Source organism: Saccostrea cucullata, unplaced genomic scaffold (assembly GCF_032062105.1).
Source record: "Saccostrea cucullata isolate Sc308-1 unplaced genomic scaffold, CSIRO_AGI_Scuc_v1 ctg10, whole genome shotgun sequence".
NCBI lineage: Eukaryota > Metazoa > Mollusca > Bivalvia > Ostreida > Ostreidae > Saccostrea > Saccostrea cuccullata.
The window spans coordinates 268,574-280,596 of NW_026938566.1; positions in this window are offsets into that span (position 1 = coordinate 268,574).

The following is a 12,023-nucleotide window of genomic DNA, read 5'->3' on the forward strand; positions in this document are numbered from 1 at the left end:
AAGTCGATCACAACAGGTTAAAATAAAATCATCAAATTCTTCGGTCGGAAGAACCAAACCAGGAGTTCCCCAGGGCTTTACTTTTTCTAGTTTATATAAATGATCTGCCATGTGGACTCCATGGTCTCTCTAGACTATTTGCAGACGACATATCTGTGTCAAATACCTCCAAAAATATACAGGACATAGAAAGATTTACTAATCATGATTTAGAAAAAAATTAATGAATGGTCAAAAAAACTGGCTTGTAAAATTTAATCCTAATAAGACTAAAATATTAATGTTTGGTTGTAAAGAAAATGAGGTATCCAATTTACATTTTAAGTTTGATAATCAAGAGATTGTCCCATCTTCTACTCACTGTCATCTTGGACTTACGTTCTCAAATTCTGGTAAATGGACAAATCACATCGATAACATTATTAAAAAGACTTCAAAAGAAATTGCGGTTCTTCGTAAATTGAAATTATTATTGAATAGAGACTTTTTAACTAAAATGTATATAACATTTATTAGGCCACTTTTTGAATATGCATCAGAAGTATGGGATAATATTTCCGCAGCTGACTGTGATAGGCTGGAGAAATTACAATTAGAAGCTGCGCGTATTGTCACTGGCCTACCTATTTACGCTCCTCGTAAGTCTCTATATTATGAAACAGGATGGGAAACACTAGCCCATAGACGGGAAAAGAGAAAATTATGTTTAATGTATAAAATAAAACATGGTATCGCACCAGAGAATTTATTAAATCTATTACCTCCTGATGTCTCACAAACTACCCATTATGATTTACGCAATTTATTCTTTCCATCTACAATATCACTATGGAATGCTTTGCCTATAGAGATTAGAAACATCGATACTGTGAATGCTTCCAAAAAAAGACTCTTTAAAGGTGAACCTCCCCCCAAATATTTTTCTTATGGTGATAAAAAAAACAAACTCAACTTTAACAAGATTAAGACACAATGTAAGTATCCTTAAGTCAGATTTATTTAAAGTTAAACTTTCAGATAACACTCAGTGTTCTTGTGGATATATCAATGAAAACACTGAACACTTCTTCTTGTACTGTAAAAATTATGCCGAAATTAGAACGGAATCATTCCACACTATACAGAATAACAATGGAGCAATAGACCTTGACATTATCTTATTCGGGGACCCAGAATTGGGTCAACAAAATAATATCAATATTGTTAAAGCTGTACATAAATATATTAAAAAGTCAAAAACGTTTTACGAATAACTAGCGTAACCATTTTGTATCCCTTATACTAGTAACCCCCTTTTTATTTCTTTTCTCCTTGCACTCCCATTCCCTTCCTTTCTTATCTCTCTGCACCCCCTTTCTTCTCTCTTTTTATTATTGTATATTTGTTGCTTGTACATCACGTGTATATATTTTTGTTATTTTTGTTTGTGTTGGAGAGGACAATCTAAGTTGGCATAACCTATGTCCAATCCCATTGATTGTGTTCAATAAAATATGTTTAAATCAAATCACTAATCAGTCAGAGGATTGATCATTTCTTCAGGATGTTTTATGCATACCCGGACTAGTCCTTCGATAAAATATTATCAATGTGTAACTTTGTCAAAAAAGTCCTTCGACATAATGCTTTCGATATAATTACTGGATTTGCTAGGCACTACTATGTGTTGCACTGATTGCAGCAGAGTACAGTATTGTGCAGTTATACTTGTATTTTAGCAAGCAACTAGTTAATTCCCTTTAAAAACATTCCCCACCATCCACCCTCCAAAGTCACCCTTTATATACAATTTCAACAGGCGGTTAAAAATATGTTGCAAAATTTGCATAATGTCAGTTTCTTACAAAGTTCGATAATCAAATTATGCCTCTTTGAACAACGTAAACAAAATGATTATGCAAATGTTTAGGCAATATTAACGGATAACAAGTTGGTATACTATATAAGACTAGAGAGTCGCTCACTCATGTTGAGTTTGGTCTTACAAGTAGTGTGAGTTTCTCTCACTATACAAATACTGTTAAATGGCCAAGCATGTAGGCCTAGCTCTGAAAGCGCTCTTGATTGTTCTTCAATGGGCGCTTAATTTGTTTGAATGAGTTTCAAGATGTTCACTCGTCAGTCAGACAGGAAAGTTCCTATATATTTCAATGTTTAGGCCTAACTGAATAAAGATAGACCAGATATGTTTTTAAAAGTAGACACTATACGTCAAGCAATTACAATGAGATGCATTGCAGCACTGCACTACTTGATATGATATCTTTGTTTAAGAGCATCCAGTCTGTCCCTAACTTTTTTTAAAAAGAAAAAAATTTAAAAGGTTTTGTTTCAACGTTATCTTCAATACATAAAATCATGTAAAAGAAAACTGGACTTATGAATCTTTGATTGACATTCCATTGTAGTGCAGTGCAACATAAGCATAGTTTAATTCTATGAAGATAAGAAGCATTAATAAATTCCTTACAAATAAAAATAAAATCACTCATCAGTCAAAGAGGAGTGTTGATTTCTTCAGAATATTTTTCGCTTATCCAAACTAGTCATTCGATAAAAAAAAATATCAATACTATAGAACTTTGTCGTAAGAGTCCCCCAATATAATTAAGTGCTGGAGACTGTTAATTGAGATTTGTATGAAAGAGGACATGCAGTCATATATAAATTAAAATATAAATGAAATATTTTATCCAGTCTGGGTTTTTTTTTTACTTTTTAAAAATAGAATCCATCCAGATTTTTAATTAATTTAAATTGAATGAAATAAAATCCATCCAACTTTTATTTCAAAACATGAAATTAAAAAAAAAAAAGTTTGAAGTGGAAAAGCATTGCAATAAATTGTAGTAAAATTCTTATAAAGAAAAGAAATATTTATTCTCTCACAAATTGAAAAAAAACAAACACTTATCAGTCAAAGAGGATTGATCATTTCTACAGGATGTTTTACACATACTCAAACTAGTCCCTAGATAAAATATTATCAATGCGTAATTTGTCGAAAAAGTCCTTCGACATAATGCTTTCGATATAATTACTGGATTGTTAATTGAGATTTATCTGAAAGAGAACAGTCATATATTAGTATTAAAATGTGAATAAAATAGTTCATGCAGTCTGTTTCTTTTTTAAACATTTTTTTTTTCAAAACACCAAATGAAGAAAAAAAAGCTTTTAATCATATTTTCAATTAAATTACAACAAACTACGTTTATTTTGATTGGATGATTTGCTAGTCACTACTATGTGTTACACTGATTGCAGCAGAGTACAGCATGGTATTTTAGCAAGAATAATTAGTTAATGCCCTTTAGAAACATTCCCCACAATCCACCCTCCAAAGTCACCCTTTATATACAAATTTCCTCTTGCGGCTAATTGTATGTTGCAAAATTTGCATAATGTCAGTTTCTTCCAAAGTTCGATAATCAAATTATGCCCCTTTGAACAACGTAGACAAAACGATTATGCAAATGTTTAGGCAATATTAACGGATTACAAGTTGGTATACTATATAAGACTAGAGAGTCGCCCACTCTTGTTAAGTTTGGTCTTACATGTAGTGTGAGTTTCTCTCACTATACAAATACTGCTAAATGGCCAGGCATGTAGGTCTAGCTCAGAAAGCGCTCTTGATTGCTCTATAATGGGCGCTTAATTTGTTTGAATGAGTTTCAAGATGTTCACTCGTCAGTCAGACAGGAAAGTTCCTATTTATTTCAATGTTTAGGCCTAACTTAATAAAGATAGACCAAATATGTTTTTTTCAAAAGTAGACACTATACGTCAAGCAATTACAATGATATGCATTGCAGCACTGCACTACTTGATATGATATCTTCATTTAAGAGCATCCAGTCTGTCTCTAACTTTTTTTAAAAAGAAAAAAAAATTAAAGATTTTATTTCAACTTTATCTTCAATACATAAAATCACGTAAAACAAAACAGGACTTATGAATCTTTGATTGACATTCCATTGTAGTGCAGTGCAACATAAATATAGTTTAATTCTATGAAGATAAGAAGCATTAATAAATTCCTTGCAAATAAAAATAAAATTACTCATCAGTCAAAGAAGAGTGTTGATTTCTTCAGAATATTTTTTGCTTATCCAAACTAGTCGTTTGATAAAAAATTATCAATACTTATAGAACTTTGTCGAAAGAGTCCCCCGATATAATTAAGTGCTGGAGACTGTTAATTGAGATTTGTATGAAAGAGGACATGCAGTCATATATAAATTAAAAAATAAATCAAATATTTCATCCAGTCTGTTTTTTTTTTAACTTTTTAAAAATAGAATCCATCCAGATTTTTAATTAATTTAATTTGAAAAATAAAATCCATCCAACTTTTATTTCAAAACATAAAAAAAAAAGTTTGAAGTGGAAATGCATTGCAATTAAGTGTAGTCAAATTCTTATAAAGAAAAGATATATTTATTCTCTCACAAATTAAAAAAAGAACACTTATCAGTCAAAGAGGATTGATCATTTCTTCAGGATGTTTTATGCATACCCAAACTAGTCCTTTGATAAAATATTATCAATGCGTAACTTTGTCGTAAAAGTCCTTCGACATAATGTTTTCGATATAATTACTGGATGATTAATTGAGATTTATATGAAAGAGAACAGTCATATATTAGTATTAAAATGTGAATAAAATAGTTCATGCAGTCGGTTTCTATTTTAAACATTTTTTTTGTTTCAAAACAGTAAATGAAGAAAAAAAAGCTTTTAATGATATTTTCAATTTTGATTTGAACATATTTTATTGCTTATACTTTACAATTGGGATTGGGCAAAAGTTCTAAAAACTTATTACGCCCTCTCCCTACATATGCATTGTGTCAAACATATTTACATACATGGGTTTCAGCTTAAAATGAAATAACAATAGTAATAATATAATAGTAATATATAATAATCAGAGTAAAACACATTCAATAGAATACATTTCATATGTAATAGACATGCTGTATAAGATTTACAATTAGAAATAATTATTGTATCAACCAAATCATCCTGACTTTTTAATAAAAGTTTGTACAATAGAAAATAAGTATTCATTTTCAAAATCATTTAACGATTTGTCTCCCCAGAGTAAAGTGTGAGTATCGACAGTGTGTAATTTACCCATTCGCAAAAATTTGTCAAAAAATTCTTTCCTGGCTTCTGTATATTTTTTCATGAGAAGAAATAATGATGGGTATCCTTCACTCTTCCACAAGAACATAGTGGACTCAAAATTACATTACATCGAAAAAGATCGCTATTAAGCACACAGTTATGTCTAAGCCTCGTGTGTATTATATTTAAGCGTCGAGTTCCATAACTGAAGTAAGAGGGTGGCATTTGTTTATTGTAAGAAATAGACTTTTTAAAAATAGATAGCGAGGGAGAATTTCTTACATTAAGAGGTAATGAGTTCCATTCTTCAATAACAAGGGGAACGAAAGTTGATTTGTAAGCTTGCAATCTGCATTTGGGTATGTTATAGTTCTGCGAGTTTCTAGTACTGTAACTTGATGAATTACATCGTAAGTTTGGGATTATATCAGTTAGATATTCAGGAACTTGGTTTTTATCAATTTTATACATTGTAGTTAGTCTAGTCTTTTTCCTTCTTTCTTGTAATGGTTCCCATCCAGTTTCAATGTAAAGTGCATCTTTAGAAGCTAACAGAGTTAATCCTGTGACAATTCTAGCAGCACATAATTGTAATTTTTCTAATTTTTCGCTGTCACCTATATTACATCCACCCCACACCAGGGCAGCGTATTCTAACTGTGGCCTAATAAAGGTTGTGTACATGAGTGAAAGAGTTTTTCGATTGACTACAAATTTAAGTTTTTTTAACAAGCCCAATTTTTTATATGCATTAGCTAGAATAGTATCAATATGTGTAGACCAACTAAGATCTTGCGAGAAAAAAATTCCTAAATGTTTATGAGAAGAAACAAATTCTAGCTGACTTTGCTGGAAGAAGAGTTTAGGATAAATAACACTTTTTTCAGGCTAAAAAATATTGCTTTAGTTTTAGTAGGATTGAATTTAAGAAGCCATTTATTCGACCAAATTTCTAGCCTTTTAAGATCAGAATTCAGTTTGTTTTCAATAGTATTAACATTTTTAGATGACTGTTGTAGGGAGTTATCGTCTGCGAATAATCTACAAAAACTTGTCATTTCTTTAGCAACATCATTAACATATATAAGAAATAATAGAGGTCCTAACACTGAGCCTTGAGGGACACCGGCGTGTATAGGTTTTTCGTCAGATAGCAAGTTTCTGTATAATACTCTTTGTGATCTACCTTCTATGTAACTCTTTAACCAATGAAACATATTTCCCTCTATACCATAAGTTCTGAGTTTGAACAAGAGACCCTTGTGCCACACACGATCAAATGCTTTAGAAAGATCGCAGAATATCATACAACAATTTTCACCATCATCGATAGCTTTAACAATAGTATCATATGTTTCTATTAGTTGATATACAGTGGAATGACCTGGTAAAAATCCAGCCTGGTATTTATAAAAAAGATTGTTGTCACGAAAGTGATTATACAAATGTTTGAATATGATTCGTTCCATTATTTTACCAATACAACTTAACAGTGACACAGGTCTATAATTAGACATAACAGATGGATCATCTTTTTTAAATAATGGGAGAACATTAGCAACTTTCCATTTGCAAGGAAAAATACATTCAACTAATGACCTATTAAACAATAAACATAATGGTTTTACAATAGTATACATGGTGGATTTCAACATCTTGTGACTAATATTGTCTGGACCTATTGCTTTGTTAACAGGAAGAATTGAAATAATATCTATAATCTCTTGTTCATCAATACAGACTGTATCAAATGGGTTATTGCACACAGAAAAGAAATTAGGTAAAATGGCGTCGTTTTCGTCAATACAAGTGATAGAAGCAAAATAATCATTCAAAACATCTATTTTCTCTTCATTTGTAAAAGCCACACATGCATCACCATTAACAGAGGTATACTGTAGAGGAGGAATATCGGTAGTAGATTTTACTTAAATATATCTCTCAATAACTTCCAGTAAAGTTTGGAATTATTTTTACTTGCGTCTGTAATATGATGCTCTATGTTATTATGATAGTTTTCAATGGCGATTTTTTTCATATTGTTAAACTTGTTCCTGCATTTCTTATATTTTTCCCAGTCAGAATTTCTTTTTGTCCTCTGGGCCCTACTAAATAATCTATTCTTATTTCTATGTGTTTTACGCAGAGCCGAATCAAACCAGGGTTTATCTTTCGGACGAATTACAACCGATTTTTCAGGTATACATTCCTTTACTATATTCAAAAATGTTGATGTAAAATTGTTCGTTGCTTGATCTATATCAGGTGCCTCACTTATAAGGGTATTCCAATCAGTATTTTCAATAAGAGAATTCAACTTATCCATATCTGCGTGCTTATATAACCAAACCTTTCTTTCGTATGATTGATTTTGAATAACATATGATTTAACAAAAACATATGTTCCTTTATGGTCACTTATAATATTATCAACATGAACAGTTCCAGAGTGGAGCACCTTGATGTCTGAGCTGACCAGAATTGGGTCAATAAGCGTGCTCGAACTACTCGTGACTCTCGTTGCTTCATTGACAATATTGCTAAGGCTATACTGAGACAAAATTTCGTTAACAATGTGAGTGCGTGGAATATCTAAAAAATCTACATTTAAGTCTCCAAGGATGATTATCTTATTGGATATATCAGAAACTTTTTCAATGGACCACATTATGTTTTTCCAAAAGGATTTATCAGAATTCGGAGGCCGATATAGACAGCAAAGGTAAATATTACTTATAGGGTCACTAACTTCTATCCATATACATTCCGTGTTCAAAGGTTCAAGGTCAGTGCGTCTTAAGGCTCGAAGTGAATCGGATACATAAATTAGGGTACCGCCTCCATATGAGTTACGATCTTTGCGAAAAATTGTAGAAAACCCCTCAATCGAAATAGCATTATCATCAATATTTGCATCTAAATGTGTTTCAGTAAAACACAAAATGTGAAAATCACTGACAAATGATATTAAATTTTCAATTTTGTTTCTTATACTTCTTATGTTTATATGAAAAATATCTAAAGTATGGAAAGAGTTATTTGTAGGCCCAGGATTTGATTCAATATCACCAGACAGCATTAATAATATACTCGTAAGTTGAAAAAGAAAATTGACATGCTGAAAATATACTGCATGTTTCATACAAACTTTGAATTTTTGTTTACAAACTTGGTAAGCTTTCCGCAAAAGCCAAACTAAATATACAAATCTGAAAAAACAGTAATTCATGGATTTGAATGTGCCTCTATCTCGGAGGTAAAAAATTCCAATTGCGGCTCGATATTGTTCAAGAGTATTACCCATGATCGGTAATAACTAATGTTTTGGGTTGGTAAAAAATAGGAAAATAAAGCCGCAAAGAACAGCAAAGTTGAATATTGCAAACATAAAGACCTTGATATTGTCTAGACAAACTGAAACCCATTGCAGATGTAATCATAGTAAAAAACAAACAGTAAACAGAATATAATGAACTAAAGCTTGTTACAAGAACAAGTACTTGCAGGTCAGTCAAAGCAAACATATAAACAAGACTGACAGTGATTGTAAATAAACAAAGCATGCATAACAGCATTGTTCTGAGAACAAAACAATACACAGGTATTGGAGAGTATGGAAAATTTATATTATCATGTTTAAAACATGTCTATAACGTTATAAATGTAGAACTCACTTTCACCGTGTGACACAGATCTACTATTTAAAGGCACATGTTTGATGCATTTATTCAATTAGTTCATACAAGTCATCCAGCGATGTTATTTGAATTCTGTCGCCTTCTTTTTCGGTTTTAATATAGATTCTACCGTCATATGTCCAGAAACTGTGCAGTTTGTTTGCTTTTTTTGCTTCTATAATTTTTTTAACCACAAATTGTCTGTACTTAGTTAAGTCTTCAGTAACAAAGATTTTGCTGGGATTTTGTGGATTTTCCTTTAAATTTTTCTTCGCGCTGTAGATTTTGTTTTTGATTTTCCAGCTGCGAAACCGACAAATTATTTGCCTAAGATTGTTGGAGTTAGGGCGGCCGATGGGATGGGACCTGTTGATGTCGTCAGGTACAATGTTGACACCCATTGTTTTACAAATATCAATAACAACATCATCAGTGTTCTGGGCCTGTTCGTTTGTAAGGTTGACATTATGGAAGCGTAGGCATGTTCTTCGGCCGTATTGTTCAAGGTCATCAAGGCCACATTCTAAGTCGTTTACTCTTTTTTCAAGGTCAGAGTTTATTTCTTGAACACTTTTGATTTCATCGGCTTGTTTTTTAATTGTTTCTTGCTGGGTTTTGATGGTTTCAGACATTGAGTGTAAACAACTCTGAATAATGACTTGGATGTGAGGTGCTAAAGCTGTTGCAATAAGAGGAACAAGCGACCCAATAAATGCTTGACTGCTGACAGTCTTTATAATTATGTCATTTATAGCAGATGATTGGGGCAAATCATTTATAGATGAACTATCCTCAGAGGTATCCAGGGTCCCAACTGTACCAATAATAGGTGAGGAGGTAGCAAAGCCCTGGGATAGGGGATTGGTTTGAACAATGGGACTGGGTTGAACACCTGGCGCTGATACACTATTAGATGCCATATCTATTCCACTTGATGTAATATTGGGAAGAGATGTGGAATTGAAGCGTCTTCTTAAGGGTTTTAGTTCTTCAGAAGAGCTATTAAGAGATCTTTTGCGCTTACTTTCCACTTGGCGACTCATAAGTGAACATCGCTCATAAAGACACAAGACACAATGGCTGACCTTTAAGGAAACTGTTTTTCAGAGGTTTTCAAATACTAAGAAAGTTGATATCAAGAATATATTAGTTCATAGACTTACGAATGACATGTAGACATGTTTTGAATCACACACATGTAAATTATAGCGAATTTTCCCGTAAACTCTCCGCTCCTCCAAAAATCACGACATGGCAACAGGTGTCACCGGAAGTCAAATTTTCAATTTAATTCTAACAACCTGACAAAGTTTATTTTGATTGGATGATTTGCTAGGCACTACCATGTGTTGCACTGATTGCAGCAGAGTGCAGTATGGTGCAGTTATACTTGTATTTTAGCAAGCACAATTAGTTAATGCCCTTTAGAAACATTCCCCACCATCCCCCCTCCAAAGTCACCCTTTATATACAAATTTCCTCTTGCGGCTAATTGTATGTTGCAAAATTTGCATAATGTCAGTTTCTTACAAAGTTCGATAATCAAATTATGCCCCTTTGAACAACGTAGACAAAACGATTATGCAAATGTTTAGGCAATATTAACGGATTACAAGTTGGTATACTATATAAGACTAGAGTCGCTCACTCAAGTTAAGTTTGGTCTTACACGTAGTGTGAGTTTCTCTCACTATACAAATACTGCTAATTGGCCAAGCATGTTGCCCTAGCTCTGAAAGCGCTCTTGATTGTTCTACAATGGGCGCTTAATTTGTTTGAATGAGTGTCAAGGTGTTCTCTCGACAGTCAGACAGGAAAATTCCTATTTATTTTAATGTTTAGGCCTAACTTAATAAAGATACATTAAATATGTTTTTTAAAAGTAGACACTATAGGCTAAGCATGCAGTACTAGGAAGTGTCTTTGATTGTGCTACAATGGGCGCTTTGTTTGATTGATTCTTAAAATGTTCACTTATCAATCACACAGGAAAATTCCTATTTACTGGTATTTTGTTTAACTTAATAAAAATTGACCAAATATGTTTTAAGAAGGCAGTATGCCTCTCAAGCCATTACAATGAGATGCACTGCAGCATTGCACTCATATCTTTTATTTAAGAGCTTCCAGTCTGTCCCGAACTTTTTAAAAAGAAAAATAATTTTTAAAAAAAAGTTTTTGTTCCAACTTTATTCTCAATAAACAAAAATAATGTAAAACAAAATTGGACTTATGAATTTTTTATTGACATTACATTGTTATGTGGTGCAATATAAGTATAGGTAAATATGAAGATAAGAAGCATTACTATGGTTGGAAATAAAAATAAAATTACTCATCAGTCAAAGTGGAGTGTTCATTTATCAGAATAATTTTCGCTTACCCAAATTAGTCATTCGATAAAAATTTATCAATCAAATTTGTCGAAAAAGCCCTCTGACATAAGTGCTGGAGAGAGCAGTCATATATTAATTAAATGTGAATAAAACATTTCATCCAGTCTGTTTTTTTGAAAACAATTATTTAAAAAAAAAGTCACAATTTGAATTTAATTACAAAAACCAACTATGCTTATTTTGATTGAATAATTTGCCATGCACTACAATGGGTAGCATTGTTTATAGAAGAGTGCAGTATATTTTTTGCAGTCACTGTGTATTTAAGGGGGGGGGTGCCATTTTCAATGACATAAATAAAGTACCTAATGTACATGCAGCTTTAGAGCTTGTTTATGTTTTTCGCTATGATGTATAGTGAAACAATATTTATGACATCAATTATGACACAGATGCAATTAGAAAAGGTGTGGTTTTACTTAAAGAGTGATTTTAAGTATGTTATTTTTATACAAAAAAGTAACACAAGAAAAGAAAATTTCAGAATCCGAATTCAACTTTTCTCCAAGACTGTTAAAGATTCATCTACTTGGTCCAGTCACAAATGCATCAGAGACCTCCTTTCTTGCTAGTTTTCAAATGAACTAAGAAACACTGTATTTATTCATTGTTGAAACAATTTCAAAGGACTAAGTCATCCTCTTTGATACTTTAATAATAATTCTATATACTTAACATCTCCAGTACATGGCATATCACTTTGTGTTTAAAATCACAATTATGAATATTATTGGATGATAAAACATGCAAATCTGTTTCAAACTGAAATATAGACAACAGATGACCCATTTTCTATTCAGAATTAGTGAAGAAA